This window comes from Archocentrus centrarchus, chromosome 11, assembly GCF_007364275.1.
Source record: "Archocentrus centrarchus isolate MPI-CPG fArcCen1 chromosome 11, fArcCen1, whole genome shotgun sequence".
NCBI lineage: Eukaryota > Metazoa > Chordata > Actinopteri > Cichliformes > Cichlidae > Archocentrus > Archocentrus centrarchus.
The window spans coordinates 20756844-20772457 of NC_044356.1; positions in this window are offsets into that span (position 1 = coordinate 20756844).

Genomic DNA, 15614 nt, shown 5'->3' on the forward strand with positions numbered 1-15614 from the left:
ACTTTGGTCTCTTCTGTCGAAAGCACATTGTTCCAGAAATCTTGTGATTTGTCTGTTTTGCAAACTTAAGCTGTGCTGCCTTGTTCATTTTAGAGAGAAGAGGCTTTCTCCAGGCAACCCTTCCAAACAAACTATACTTGTTCAGTGTTCTTTAACATTTAACATCCTAATGGAGGCCTGCAGAGTCTGAGATGTAGCTCCTTTTTGCCATTTCTCTGAGCATCGCACAGTCTGAGCTTGGGGTGAATTTACTGGGACATCCACTCCTGGAAAGATTGGCAATTGTCTTGATTGTTTTCTACTTTTGAATAATGTTCCTCTCTGTACAATGATGGACTTCAGATTGTTTGGCCTTTCAACCCTTTCCAGATTGACGGGCAGCAACAATTTCTTCTCTAAGATCACTGCTGATGCCTTTCCTCCTTGGCAGTTGGCACTTGCTGATGATCATTTAATCAAGTGCATTTGATTAGCAGCACCTGGCTGATATTTGCACTCTTAATCCTTATGGAAGCAGCAAGGTTGTACTTAGTTTTTCACGGGACTGCACAGAGACTAAAAAACATAAGTCAGCATAAAAATGTCAGTTAACAGCATAAACCATCATCTCCAACAGACACAATAAAAACATTAACTCAAAGCGTTTGAGGTGTATATGTTGGCTTCCTACGCTGGCACTCAGTCATCAAAACTGTGCGAAACCCTGGTATGAAGGTTAAAATAGCATGTCTAAAAGTTAAAGATAAAGATGTTATATCATCTTTGTTTGACCTGTACAAGAACCAAAGTGTAGAAAAAAATTATGACTTATGACTATTTCTTGGCTGGGAGCAGTTACTTCCTGGAGACTCTGCTGGTTCCCCAACATCTAATCCAGGATCAGAAATAGTTCACATTTTTAAAGACTTAACTGTGGAATTAACCCTCACATCTGAGCATATTTCACAAAATGCCAAGCTATTCCTTTAATAGATTATCAGAATTTCTATCCATATTACCAAAAGATTTTTATATCTAAAAAAAAAAAATTGAGGATTAACACATTATTTACAAGTTATAAAGTGTGACTAAGTAGATAGTGGTGACCCAAAATGGCCCTGAGAGTTTAATAAATTGAAATGTTTTTGACTCAAGTACACATTGGCAAACAGAACACATACACATAAATGCTCACGTTACACATATTTCACTCTTCACCAGACCAAAAAAAAAAAAAAAAAAAAGCCCATCATTTAAAATTTGACCATCTAGCTTTCTTGTAATCACACAGTCATCCACAGCATTCCCAGAATGCTGTGGATGACCTCAAATTGCACAACTGTGAAAATACACAAAACACTTGTAATCTTAAAGACATTTAGAAACAGTTATTTGAGTTCAAGTGATTATTCGCAATAATTTGTCCTCCCATGACCTCCTTCGTGTGTCTGCCCTTTCATTCGCCCAGTACCAACTCCAACCTCGGTGCAGCTCTCCTGCACCTGTGTCCCCTCCCTCCATCTTTACTCATTCATCTTGTCATTCCTCCTATCACTCCCTAGAGCTGACTGCCCCTCTTCCCCCTTTCCTGCTTCACTTCTCCTTCTTCGCCTCCTCCTCCTCGTCCTACTTGTCTCCCTGATTTATATGAGGCAGTGTGCAGTTCACACACATTCCACTTCTGACACCCCTCAGCCCACCACCACCTCCCCCTCCTGCAACTGGACTCTCATATCTGTGCACGCTCGTTTATCTTTGTGATCCTCGGATGGGGAGAAGAAGAGGGAGGGTTGGAGAGATGAGACAATAGGAGGAGTGCTGTTTTTGTTGAGGAGGCCAGACTGTCTTTTCATATACTTCATAGACTTCTGTCAGCCTTGATAGGAGTACTATCTGGTGTATGTGTTTGTGTGTGGGGGGGGGGTGTTAATGAGTGTACAGGCGGGCTGTGGGTCTCTATCTCCTGTGTCAAAGTTTCCAGGCCTGGCGGCTCCTCACCTACATGAAAGGCCCAGTAGAGTCTTTATGGAGAACAAACGGCGCCGTGACGCAATTCTCCAGGTTCAGGACGCACACACACATACACACATGCATACACACAAAACCTGTGCCACACATTTACTGGCTTACTCACTCATTCACTCATGCAGACACACCACATCCACAACCCGCAATCCACAAATCCCCATCCTTACACACCTCTGTTGGCCAAGTCTAATTAGTTATGTGGTCGGCACTCTGCTCTATCCCAGAGCCCCAAATGGCAGCAGGTCATAAAACCTTAAGTGTTCCACCAGTCAGAGCCGTGCAACTGTGGTCATATATCCTCCCAACATGGCTCAGGCAAGGCTGACTTGTACCAAAGCCCATCTCTCACAGGCCTACTGACATCCATGAAATCTCTTTATGGCATTTTCAAAGACATTTCTGACAGATTTTTTGGGGGGGGGGCACTTTTGCTTTGCTTTTTTGCTCACTCAGGTAGGCAAATAGCCCGCGCTCGCACACAGTTGGACAGGATCAAGCACTCAGGTCTTTCCCGAGGGATCAGTCTCTGCACACAAATGTACTCGGGCATACATGCAGGCACTATTAACACTGGAAGTAAACGTTACATTCGTTTGGTGAGTAGATGGATTGCCATGCTTAGTTTGTTTCCTTGGCACCCAAACCCACAGTCCTGCCATTAGTAACCCTCGCAGCAACAGATGGGTGCTCAGCCGAATAGTTATTTCTCTGTTACAGTAAATACATTACAACCCCAATTCCAAAAAATTGTAAAGCTTTCTAAAATGTAAATAAAAACAAACAGTATGCAAAGAAGAGTTTTTTTTAATTCACAGTACAACTTAGAAAACATATCAAGTATTGAGAAAACTGAGAAAATGTACTAATTTAAGGTCATTTTGAATTTGATGGCAGCAACATGTCTCAAAAAAGTTGCAAGAGGGCAAAAAAAAAGCTGGAAAAGTAAGTGGTGCTAAAAAGAAGCCACTGGAGGAACATTTGTGGAGCTATTTAGGTTAATTGGCAACATAATTGGGTATAAAAAAGAGCATCTTAGAGAGGTAAGAGTAAAGATGGGCAGAGGTTCACCAATGTCCAAAAAACTAAGTCTACAAACTGTGGAACAATTTCAGAAAAATGTTCCCTGGGGAAGAATTGTGAGGACTTTGTATATCTTATCATCTACAGTACATAATATCATCAAAAGGTTCAGAGAATCCAGAGAAATCTCTGTGTGCAAGGGACAAAGCCAAAAATCAAGATCCAATGTGCTTTGGGAACTCAGGCAGCACTGCATTAAAAACCCTATCATTGCATGGACTCAGGAACACTTCCATAAGTCACTATCTGTGAACACAGTTCACCGTGCTATCCACAAATGCAAGATAAAGCAGTATGATGCAAAGAAGAAGCCGTGTGAACAAGATCCAGATACACTGCCTTCTTCTCTGAGTCAAAGCTCATTTAAAATGGACTGAGGCAAAGTGGGAAACTGTTCTGTGGTCAGACAAATTCAAATTTCTTTTTGGAAAATATGAATTTCGCGTGCTCTGAAATAAAACGAAGAGCGACCAGCGCTTGAGGTATGAGGGTGCATTAGTGTCTATGAAACTGGCAGCTTGGACATCTGGAATGCTGAAAGGTGTATGTAAGTTTTAAAGCAACATATGCTCCCATCCAAATAACGTCTTTTTCATGCTAGACCTTGCATATTTGAGAAAGATCATGCTAAACTGCATACTGCAGCTATTACAATAGCATGGTTTCATAGTAGGACAATCTGGATGCTGAACTGGCCTGTCTATAGTCCAGACCTTTCACCAGTTGAAAACATTTGGCCCATTATGAAGCAAACAATATGACAAAGAAGACCCAGGACTGCTGAGTAGCTAGTTTAATGCTTGTTCAATATTTCTCCAGTTTTAAAGGTAGGATATTCAATTTTAGAAGACAAATCAAATGTTGCAGCTTTGACATCTTAATGTTTTTATATATGTATATATATATATATATATATATATATATATATATATATATATATATATATATATATATATATATATATATATACATATATATATATATATATATATATATATATATATATATATATATATATATATATATACATATACATATATACTCATTTTGAACTGGATGCAACACCTTCCAAAAAAGGTTTAGAAAAGAGCAACAAAAGATTGAATTTGTGTGTGTCAGAGTCTGCCCAGGGCCCAGTTTAATCAGGAGGTAATGGGAGGCTCATAGGCGTCTAGACAGACCAGACTGTAACTCCTACACACAAAACACTGCAGAAAAATAGCAGGGAAAGGACAACGGGTACAAACTAAGGGTTACTTACCTTTAATCTTAACGGCATGCTGCTATTATGATAATAACATTATCCACAGATACAAAGCTAATTTAAAAAATGAGGCTATATCACGTGAACATATGAGTTAAACTAATCACAATTATTTATTGTGTAACAACAAGCTGCTTTAAAAAAATGTATTCTTATCACTCCCTGTACCTTTTGCATATAAATTGAGAGCAAAGCTAAAGTTGAGAGGAGTTATGAGGGGAAGGGGAAGGACAGGAACACACACAGCATATCATCAGAACTTCAGCCCAACCTCCCAAAACCACAGAAAAATAAATAAGCCAAGAGGGGGGAAAAACTTTTAGGACTGGAACAAATGATCTCATGTTTAGTCCCGTAGCTTAGCAGGACAATACCCAGGACACAACTAAATGTTCTATTATTTTTTAATGACGACCTTGTCAAACTGAAGGTACCACTGGGCAACACGGAGAAGGAAAGGGAGAAAGATGAAAAGAAAGTGAAATGTGGGTGGCCAATACTGCTGATGATGCATACAGTAGAGCTGGAAAAGCACTTAAAAAATCACTGACACGAAGATGAAAGTAACTCCCCTGATCGGTGAATCATCTTCTGAGTCTGGCATGCAGAATAATTTTGATTATTGAAGACTGAAAAAAGAATAAATGAATGAGCAGTTAAAAAAAAATTGGTGGATGGATGGATGGATGTCAACCTGAAAGATAAGATCATGGCTAAGATGGAAACCTGGACCCCTCAAAGCCAACTATCAAGACTAAGTGAAGTACCCTCTGAAAGTCTGCTAGAATATGTGAATGCAGCACTACCGACAATCCCTACTTCAACCACCACTGAAACCAGTTGATCTATACCACCGCAGCAGTGATCCTTGAGATGCTATAAGATGAACAGCCAAAAAGAGCAGTACTCTCCATGGAAAAGACGACTAGAGGCTAAGACCAAGGTAGCACGGAGAGAAGTTAGCCAGCTATTACAGTTTGATGAAGAAAGGGGTGCCTAAGCTGTCCATACCTGAGGCCTTAGAGACAGGTAACCTCCTAGAGGTATACCAGAGAGATAGAAGCCAGGAGAACTCAGTGGCAGGGGAACAATATGAGAACAGTACCTCACCAAGGCTGGAGAGGGTACACAACACCAATGCTCAGTGGCTTGTGGATCGAAGAGCAGACCACAGCAACCTCCCTGAAAAGGCTCCAGTAACCATCACAGTGGCAGACATCCGAGAAAGAGTCTCGCATATGAAGAGCTGGACAGCACCAGGCCTTGATATGACACATCTACTGGCCAAAGAAGCTAATTGCACTCCATGATTGCCTGGCAGCAAAAATGAACCAGCTGCTACAGGCTAAGACACACCCAGAATGGCTGACTGAAGGCCAGACAGTCCTGTTCCCCAAGGATCCCCAGAAAGGACCAGTCCCATCCAACTACTGGCCAATAACCTGCCTCAGCACAACATGGAAACTCCTGTCAGGCATCATAGCAGCTAAGATGAGCAGGCATGTGGCTCAATATGTGAGCAGAGCTCAGAAAGGAATTAAAAGAGATACCAGGGGAGCAAAACACCAGCTACTGGTAGATAGAGCAGTCACTCGAGACTGTAAGACTCGAGTGCTGTTAAGCATTCAAATTATTGTTAATTCCTTCTCCACCGTTTTTGCTACAGAAACTGTTCTGGTTTCAAAATGCTCAGTTTTTTTCTGGAGAAGTGTGCTATTACTTTTCATTTTTGTAACTTTTAGACTTTTTAAAATATTTAACTTTTAATGACTTTAATTTTTTGCCATTTGAAATGAATGGAGAAAGTTTCAAATCGTCTTCAAACCCACCCTACTTTGAGATGTAACTACTTCAGCGTACTTTGAGCTAGAGAAAAAAATTCAAACTTTAAATGGGTCCCAAGACATTGAGCTATTCAGGTATTACTCAGTAGCAATATGTGCTAAATATGTGTATTATTAAAGACACACGAACATCATGAGACATCAACAGGGATCTACATAAAGAAAAATGCAATAAACGTAGACTCCCAATAAACTCATCTCAAAAATATGTATCTAAAAAAAATTGAAAAATATTAATAAAAATATTTACCTCAAAAATAAATCAGGAATAAATTGGACTGCTCAGCATTCGCTACAGGTTCAGCTTCAGTGCAGCAGATCAACATTACCTGTGGTGTGGTGTATAACATCAGAACACAGCAAAACATTAGACACAAGAAAAAAACTGAACTCTGTGCATACACACTGTGCTACTCAGAGATGCTGGCTTGGTTACATACTCACTGTTAAGCCTGAATTAGTCTTTAAGTAGCTGAAGTTGCAGTAACTTTCACCACCACCAGGGTCTGATACTTTAATTAAACCCAACAAGCTAAATGACTGATATGTATATAAAACATACACCTATGGTGTCATCTTTTTGTTGTTGTTAAACAATATTCGTGATGTAGTATCATTTAAATAGCTGAAAATCAACAGAAAGGTGGTAGAAAGTTGTTTCCTGAAAATTAAATATCGCTGTACCCTGCTGGTACTGCAAGTTACTGCAACGTCCTGCTTCAGTAACATCTCATTGTGCTCATAGTGTAAAAGGTTTTTTGTGTGGTAACCTGTTGTTTATGGGTAGGTAAGCATTTCTAGGCACTGCAGCTCAAATCTTTCAGCTTTCAACATTCACATTGCATTTTTGCTAGGAAAGGCTTTTTTCTAGTTATTTTTTATTATTTTAATATGTGTGGAAATAGTAGATGTGTAGGATTCATTTCATTGTTTAGTAAAATAAGTTTAAATGTTCAGTACTAAATAATAAGTAAAAAATTTTTTTGATCACAACTTTACCTTGTTTAAAAAAACTTATTCAGTAACATTGAAAATTCATTGTACATTCCCTATATGGCAGTGATTGTCAAATCCAGGCCTCGTGGCCCAGTGTTCTGCAGGTTTTAGATGTGTCCCTGATCCAACACGCCTGAATCAAATATAGAAGTCATTAGCAGGCCTCTGGAGAACTTGACTGCATACTGAGGAGGTAATTCAGCCATTTGATTCAGGTGTGTTGGATCAGGGACACATCTAAAAGAACACTGGGCCACGAGGCCTGGATTTGAGAATCACTGCTATATGGGAATGTGTTGTCAATACAAAGAATGGCAGTAAGAAACAGTTTTAAATAGCTCTATGTATCATTATTATCACTTTGACCTTCAGATCAATCTATTGATTTTGAAGGTGAGGTCAGAGTTCAAATGTGATATATTTTAAATTTTTACATGGTACTTTATATATGTTGATAATACATACCACATTTGTAAGAATCATGGTTATAAGGCTTTATGTTCATTTTTGACCAATAAATCATTAAGTTGACCTTGAAGACCTTGATGGATGTAAGTCAAATTTTAATGGATTGTTAATATGATCCCACTCTACACCCCTACACAGTTTTATCAGAATTCATTCAAAACCTTTTGAACTCTCGTGTTCACAGGCAGAATGACACGCACACAATCGCTTCCAAAAACATAACTTCTTTAGTAGAGGTAATGAATCTGCAGGTGCTACTGCGTTGACCATAGAGGCAGCTGTGAGGTAGAGCTAACTGAAAGATGGCTCTGTCCTCCCGGTCCAAAATGTGAACATTGGCATCCTGGAAAGAGTGTCCTTTATCCTTTAGGTGCAGATGCACAGCTGAGTCCTGTCCTGTCTTGTCAAGGTGGCTCTTCTATGCTTTTTTGGAGTGGCTGTTTGGTTTCTCCAATGTAGGGGTCCAAGCACTCCTGTACAGCATACACTCTATTGCTTAGCTTATGTTTGGAAGTTTTGTCCTTGGGATGAGCCAGGTTTTGTCTTAGGATGTGAATAGGTTTGAAATACACTGGGATGTCATGACTGGAGATCAATAGTGGATCAATAGCCACCTCCAAAGGGGACAGAGAAGTGCAATCTGACCTTTTTCTTTTAGCCCTTTTGCATAAAAAAAAAAAAAGTTTAATCTGAACAGTCTTCAAGTGGGGTGGGGTTCAAAAACTGAAAAAGGTTAATACTGTGCTTCTTACTAAATGTGCAGGACAATTACTAAATAGCTTGTTGAATTTAAGGTAGAGTCATGGTAAAAAAAAAGTAGCAGTCCTGTAAAAGTACCAGCTAGGTGCTGAAAAATCAAATGCACTAAATGTATTCACCTCTATAAAAGCAGACGTTTTAGCAATTTGCATTCATTGGGGCATTCAAATGTGTGGTAATACAATTCCACAATCTTCCCAGGAGTGTACATACCAGCAAATTCACCCCAAAGTCAGACCATGCAATGCTCAGAGAAACTGCAAAAAAACCCAAGAGCTGCATCTCAAACTCTATAGGCCTTAGTTAGCATGTTAAATGTTAAAGTTCATGACACTACAACTACAAAAAGACTGAACAGGTGTGGCTTGTTTGGAAGGGTTGCCAGGAACTCTTTAAAAAGAACATGGCAGCACAGCTTAGGTTTGCCAAGTTGCATCTGAACAAACCACAAGACATCTGCAACTGTGTCCTTTGTACAGTTGAGACCAGGGTGGAATTTGGCCATAATGCACAGAGCCACGTTTGGTGAAAACCCAAAAATGTATCAGCATAAAACACTTTATAGCAGCTGTCAAGCATGGTGGTGGAGGGGGTGATGATTTCTGTTTATTTTGCAGCCACAGGTCCTGGGCACCTTGCAGTCACTGTGTGGACCATGAACTCCTCTATCAATCAAAGTATTCTAGAGTCAAACATGAGGCCATCTGTCCAACAGGACAATGATCAGAAACATAGCAGGAACTCTACAACAGAATTACTGAAAAAGAAAAGAATGGAGGTGCTGCAATGTCCCAGTCAAAGTCCAGATCTCAACCTGATGCTGTGGTGGGATCTTAAGAGAACTGTGCATAAACAAATGCCTGCACATCTCAATGAACGGATCCAATGTTGTAAAGACGAGTGGGCCAAAAATTCCTCCACAAGAATGTGAGGGACTGATAAAGTCATACAGAAAACATTTAGTTCAAGTTATTGCTGCTAAATGTGGTTTTACAAGCTGTTGAATCACAGAAAGTACTCAGTTTTTCACATGGCTGCATAGAGTCCTGGAAAACCTTTTTTTTTTTACATGATTGCATATAATGAAACTGGCTGGAAATCCAGAGGTGCTACTCGAGGTGTTGCTGATGCAGCTCTGCCTATTATCAGCAGTTCCTCCTTTGTTTGTGTGAGAGTTAGTGGCATTTCTCTTTGGTGCTGTGCATGTTTTCAAGCTTGTTTGTTCTAGAAAAAAAAAACCCTAATCTGTGTAACACTCAGACGTTATTCTACCAACCTCTTCTACGTAAATGCTCTTGGTGTAAAGAGGAGAAAACAATGTATCAAACTACAAGCAAACAAACCTAAACCTACAAACTCACATTCAGTAATATGACACAAGGGCAAAGCCACAGTGCTGAAGCACATACGTGCTCCACTCCTATCTACATAGTCATCTTCATCACAAAGAATAACATCTGTTTCCTAGGCAACTCAGACATCTGAGCATATGGCAGAGTGTAGAATATGACTCTTAAAACAAATGAAACATGGCACCCTAAAAATACACAGTAAAGAGTGGGTGTCCTTCTTTTAGAAAGTAAACACAGACATTACTCAGACAGAAAGGGTGCAGGGAGGGGAGGGAGGGCTGGGGGCAGAGGAAAGGTGCTGACATGGGTGAGGGTGGATAGAGGAGCCACGTGGTGAGTGAGGTTGGATTAAAAGAAGGAGGGTTCTTTTGAACAGAATAACTGAAGGCATGCAGCGGTTTGGCGAATGGGAGATGTAGGTCTGGAAGAGGAGGGGGAGGAATGAGGGGGTGGGGTTAAGAAGATATATGATGTGGTATCAGGGTTTGTCCAAGGCATGAGCCCTATCTTTCACATGGCCACCCAGCTGTGTAAACAGCCTATGACTGGTTGCTGGCTAAAGGGTCCAGCCAATGGGAGGGGAAGCTGTAGCAGAAGGTAGGACAAGTGAACCAATGAGTCAGCTTCAGGGTGTGGAGAGATTCAGAGTGACACAATGAAGACTAGGCACATAGGTCAGGAGTTAAACACATCTTCCTTACTCCCTCTGTCTCCCTTTGACTCCCCTCCCTCTCAGATTTTCAAATTCAAATTAGCTTTATTGGCATTCCATGAAAAGCACTGCAGAAGCATGATGTTTATAGGACTCTAGGTTTACAATGTAGGCAAAGTTATTCCACGCACATGACGTCCATGTACTCCTTGTATGAGCAATCAAACCACAAATTCAATAATAACTTTCTGCCTCTGCCGGGCAGCAGGTAAAAAACAGAGTTTCTCAGCATGGCTGTGTATTAAATCACTGTTGAGAAAACAAGCAATGAAACGGTTCAGTAGAAGAAAACCCAAAGAAGAGACATGGAGAGAGAACGAAAGAAACAGCGCGAGAGAGAGGTGTCTAGTTTCAGATTTACAGTGGTGGTGGGCGAAATTTGGCCGTGCTCTTACAGCACACAGAGGACAGAGCCAGAGGAGGAGGAGTAGGAAGACAGATTTACATGGTGAGAACAGCTATGGCTCCTCGGGAGCAGCAAATCGAACACATGCTGCTCTCTGGTGATCTCTGTATTTAAAAACTAATAAATGAAAGCCATCTCGGTGTAAAAATACGACACAGCAATGTCAGCCTCAGTCACGTGACTTGATGAAATTTGTGACTTATTCACTGATATGAAATAATGTTCTTTTTAGCGTTCCTCCTTACATTTACTGTAGTATTATGTTGATTTGTGGGACCATAATCCATTAGGATTAAGTGTCGAGATGCTCTTTCTGCTGCAAATGCAGCTTATAAATTGCAGTGCGAGGCTGCATTTGGATATTTGGGGCCAAGTAACTGTTAATTCACTCAGTACAAACTCCATGTTGATTTCATAAATGCTCCAAAATTCATGACACGGTTATACCTTCATTAAAAAGCCACCTTCCTTAACTGAGCATCCAGACTTTGTGGAAAGGATCTGGTTTAAAACTCAGTTTGTATCTGTTAAACTTTGACTGTTTACTTCCATAAACATTTAGTCACACCACAAACTATCATTAATTTCGTCCTGTGTAACCAGTAATAACAGAGCAGAGCAGGAAATGAACCATGATGAGTGTCTGTGTGAAGGTCTGCCCTGACTCACACTAAGTTGGGATAAACCCCTATAGGTGTGTGTGTGTGTGTGTTTGTGTGTGTCCCTGTGTGTTTGTGTGCCTCTTTTGGGGTTTTACTCCTTATTTAAGACCAATATTTACAAAGTAGCCCCAGGGTGAGATTACCTCATATTCTCCCGCCCAGCTGTGCTTTCTCAGCGTTTCCACCACAACCAGAGGAATGTCTCATCATGTTTATCTGCCTGCCAGGAAAACACAGAATGAGAGGAAGAAGAGGCAGCAGAGGGAGATGGTGAAGTACGCTTAGGTGGGAGTGTGTATACAAGACAGATACTTGTACATTCACACTCTTGGGAATAATCAATGAATAATTGTATGGGAATGCATAAAGAACTTCAAATAGAAGAAAAAAAAAAAAACAGTGAGCATGCGCTTGATGTAAGTGATAAGGAAGCATGTTGACTCAACCAGGAGCACAGTCAATATGCTACTGGAAGTTTACCAGTGTTGCCATTACACTATTGGTGTTTATTTTCATGATACAAATCAAAATGCCTGCTGTGAATTAGGGAGACCTGAACTAATATTGAGCATAAAATGAATCAATTCAAACAAGTGCAGCAGTGTGTAAAAGTCTTGAGCCACCCCTCATTTGTTTGTATTTTGCTAGGAAAATGGGAAATAGGTGCAGCAATTTATTTATAAACATACTGAAACATACATGAAAATGCAGTATATAAAGCAAAAAACAGAGTTTGTACAATTATAACAAATTTGAAAGTCAATGTTTGGTTTGACCACCTCTATTCTTCAGCACAGCCTGAACTCTCTTAGGCAGCTTTCTTTCAGTAGTCTTCAGGAATAGTTCTCCAGGCTTCTTGAAGGATATTCGGAGTTCTTCTTTGGAGGTTGGCTGCCTTTTGTTCTGTTCTCGGTCAAGATGATAATCAATAATGCTGAGGTCCGGGGTCTGGGGAGGCCAATACATGACAGTTAGTGCTCCATTTTGCATTTTTCTATTCGGGTATGCCTTGTGTTTGGGATCTCTGTCATTCTGAAAAATGAAGCCACTGCTAATCAGATGCTTTTCAGATAGTGTTGCATGGTGGATTAAAAATCTGATGTACTTTTATGCATTCACGTTTCCAACAATTTTGACAAGATCTCCAACACCACAGGCTGAAATGCAGCCTCAAAACCATGACAGAGCCTCCACTGTGTTTTACAGATGGCTGTAGACACTCACTGTTGTCCCTCTCTCCTGAATTCCCTCCTATACACTGATGAAGATTTGAACCACAAATTTCAACTTTAGATTCATCACTACATCAGACATGTTGCCACTGAATCAGCTTAAAGCTGTGGTTCACAATTTTGTGGTATTCAGTCCAGTTCTTGTGTAATTTGGCATACCTCAGCCTTTTCTCCCCATTTCCCTTCCTCAAGAATGGCTTCCTGACAGCCACCCTTCCACTGCGAGCATTTCTGATGAGGCTTCAACAAACAGTAGTTTCTTAAGGGCATGAACTTTAGGCACTGTTCATCTGCTGTTGGTATTTTTTTTTTTTTTTTTTAGACCTGCCACTTCTTTTTTTGTCCTTCTCTTGCAGCACACATGCCAAGTTTTTTATCTAATAGCTCTTTGGGAACCACCTTGTTGCTGTAAAACTGCAATTTTATGCTGGTCAAACTATGTTATCTTTGGCATTTTTTACAGATTCAGCTAAAGGAATGAGAACAAATGATGCATTTTTGTGGCTGGCTGCTAGTAAAGAAAGGACCTAAAAATACAGTTTAAAATTGGTTCTTCACCATGTTGTGCATCACGTATAGACACAAGACTGGCTCATCCCTTGAGTTAGGTGCCTTTTTATGCTTGGGTGACATTTAGGTCAGTGGCTTAACAAACAGTCCAGGATTCGACTGAAAGAGAGTGAGAAGGCAGCCAATGTCCAAAGAAGAACTTCAGAAACCCTGGAGAACTATTGCTCAAGACCACTTTAAAAATTACAAGAAAGTCTGGCTCCCTGGAAGCAAAATATAAAGAAATGAGGGGTGGGTCAAGACTTTTGCACAGTACTGTAGTTCTTAGGTCTTTCAAACATAATCACTGCACAGACTACTGCTTAAATCCCAAACTACCAAGATAAGCTACACTTCTGGGATCCACAGTAAAACCCAACTTTCCAAGATGGACAAAGAAAGAGAACTTGTTGAAGATGAATTCGTTTTTACATAATTCATACAATGTGTTTTGAAAGGCTGATAAATGAAATGTCTCTGAAACAGCTTGTCAGCATGTGAGTGGGCTGCAAAACCACTGAATTCAGCAACTTTCAGAATAGCACATTCACCTGCTTACACCACACTAAATCTTGTTGCATATGCAGGTGACTCATCCTGCTGGCAATTCATTCATGAGGTACAATAGTAAAATGGTAAATGGACTGTACTTATATAGCACTTTTCTATTGAATTTGAACACTCAAAGTGCAGATCGGAAAGTGTCCTCTCGGTCTTTGTGACTGGTTAAGGTAATGGCGTATTAAACTGAAAAACTTTACTTGGATGTGCCATTTAAGTGGCCATTCACATACACACAAACACTGAAAATGGTTCCCACCCTCACACAAATAGGGGTAAAGTAAAAGTTCATTCTGTTCATGTAAGTACTTATCAATATAAATGTAGCCCCTAGGTATAACGATTAAACGCAAGGTTACTTTACTGATTTGAAATCCATATATGCTGTCAGGCAATAAAGGTACAATATTTACACCATTTCCTCTAGATTTTAAGCTGCAGTCTTGGAGGACAGTCTAAGTTTGCAACAAGAAATTAGATTAAATATTAATTTTATTCTTGGAATTTAGGGTATTGCTGTTTATTTATTTAAGTTAATTGAGTGCAATCTCAGAAAATTCATTCTGTTTTGAATCATAATCACAGCAAGGAGCTTCTGGCTTTGAATCTTCCAGCCTTTCTTCTCCCTAGCAGCTGAGCTTTTTCCAGGGTTTCCTCCTATAACCATAAGATACAGTATGCATGTTAAGGCAATGTGTAAAGGTGAGCATAAAACTGATGAGTACCGAGCTTTTTCAAAATATCCAGTATGCTATGATTACATTAAGGTCATAATATTATCAACTGAGGCAAAAACAAACAAACAAAAAACTTACAAACCACAGTTGTGCAGTGCAGTACTTTGTGTATGAGATAATTGGAGTTACCTCATTGTAACTACCTCAAGGTTTTGAGAATGAAATGTTTTGGGCACAAGATGCAATGATGAGATGTACATGGCTCAACATTTCTCAAAAATGTGCAGAAAAGCTGTCCAAACAACTGCCTCCTGCAAAACATGAGCATGATGGGGAAACCACATAAAATGTTTGTAAGTACAACTAGACGTTCTCTTTGGAGGATTAAAGCCCACAGTTATATCACTGGGTCTCTCATCAGTCCCTGCGGTATGGACACTGTCCTGCCATGGGAACGGACAGTTATTTGCTTTAATTTGCAACAGAAAAGCTTGTGGTGTGTAGTGACTGTTAGAGAATGTTCTGTTTGGTCTTCTCCTGGCTGGTTTAAGTGATAAAAGTGTCATTATTTAGCCTCTGAGGCAAAGGAGAGAGTGCAAACAGGACTGTGTGACCCTCTGTCAAGAGCCCCCGTCCTTCAGATGATCATTAAAAGCCTCCAGGAGGACACCACATCAACTGGCAGGGCCGTCCAGCTTCTTCTTGGCCTTTTTAAGCCTCTCTCATCCCAGTCACCGGCCGTCTGACGGCAGAAATAGACTCAATTTAGAGTAAGAGGGGACATGAAAGATGTCGCGCTGTGAGGTGGTATAGGCGACTTATTAAAACAGCAGGAAAAGCCCTTGGACTTGAGCCCAATAGGATCTAACCCTGTAGTGCACTGACCGGATTTGGAGAAAAGTTGGATTTATTTGATTGGGTGCTTTGGACTCTGTGTCTGGTGAACGGTTTTAGCTGTTCTAAGAACGCTGATTGGAGTCAGTTTCTTGACTGAACAACAGACAAATAAAAGAAACACTTTCACTCAAACTGCAGCTCACTGAAG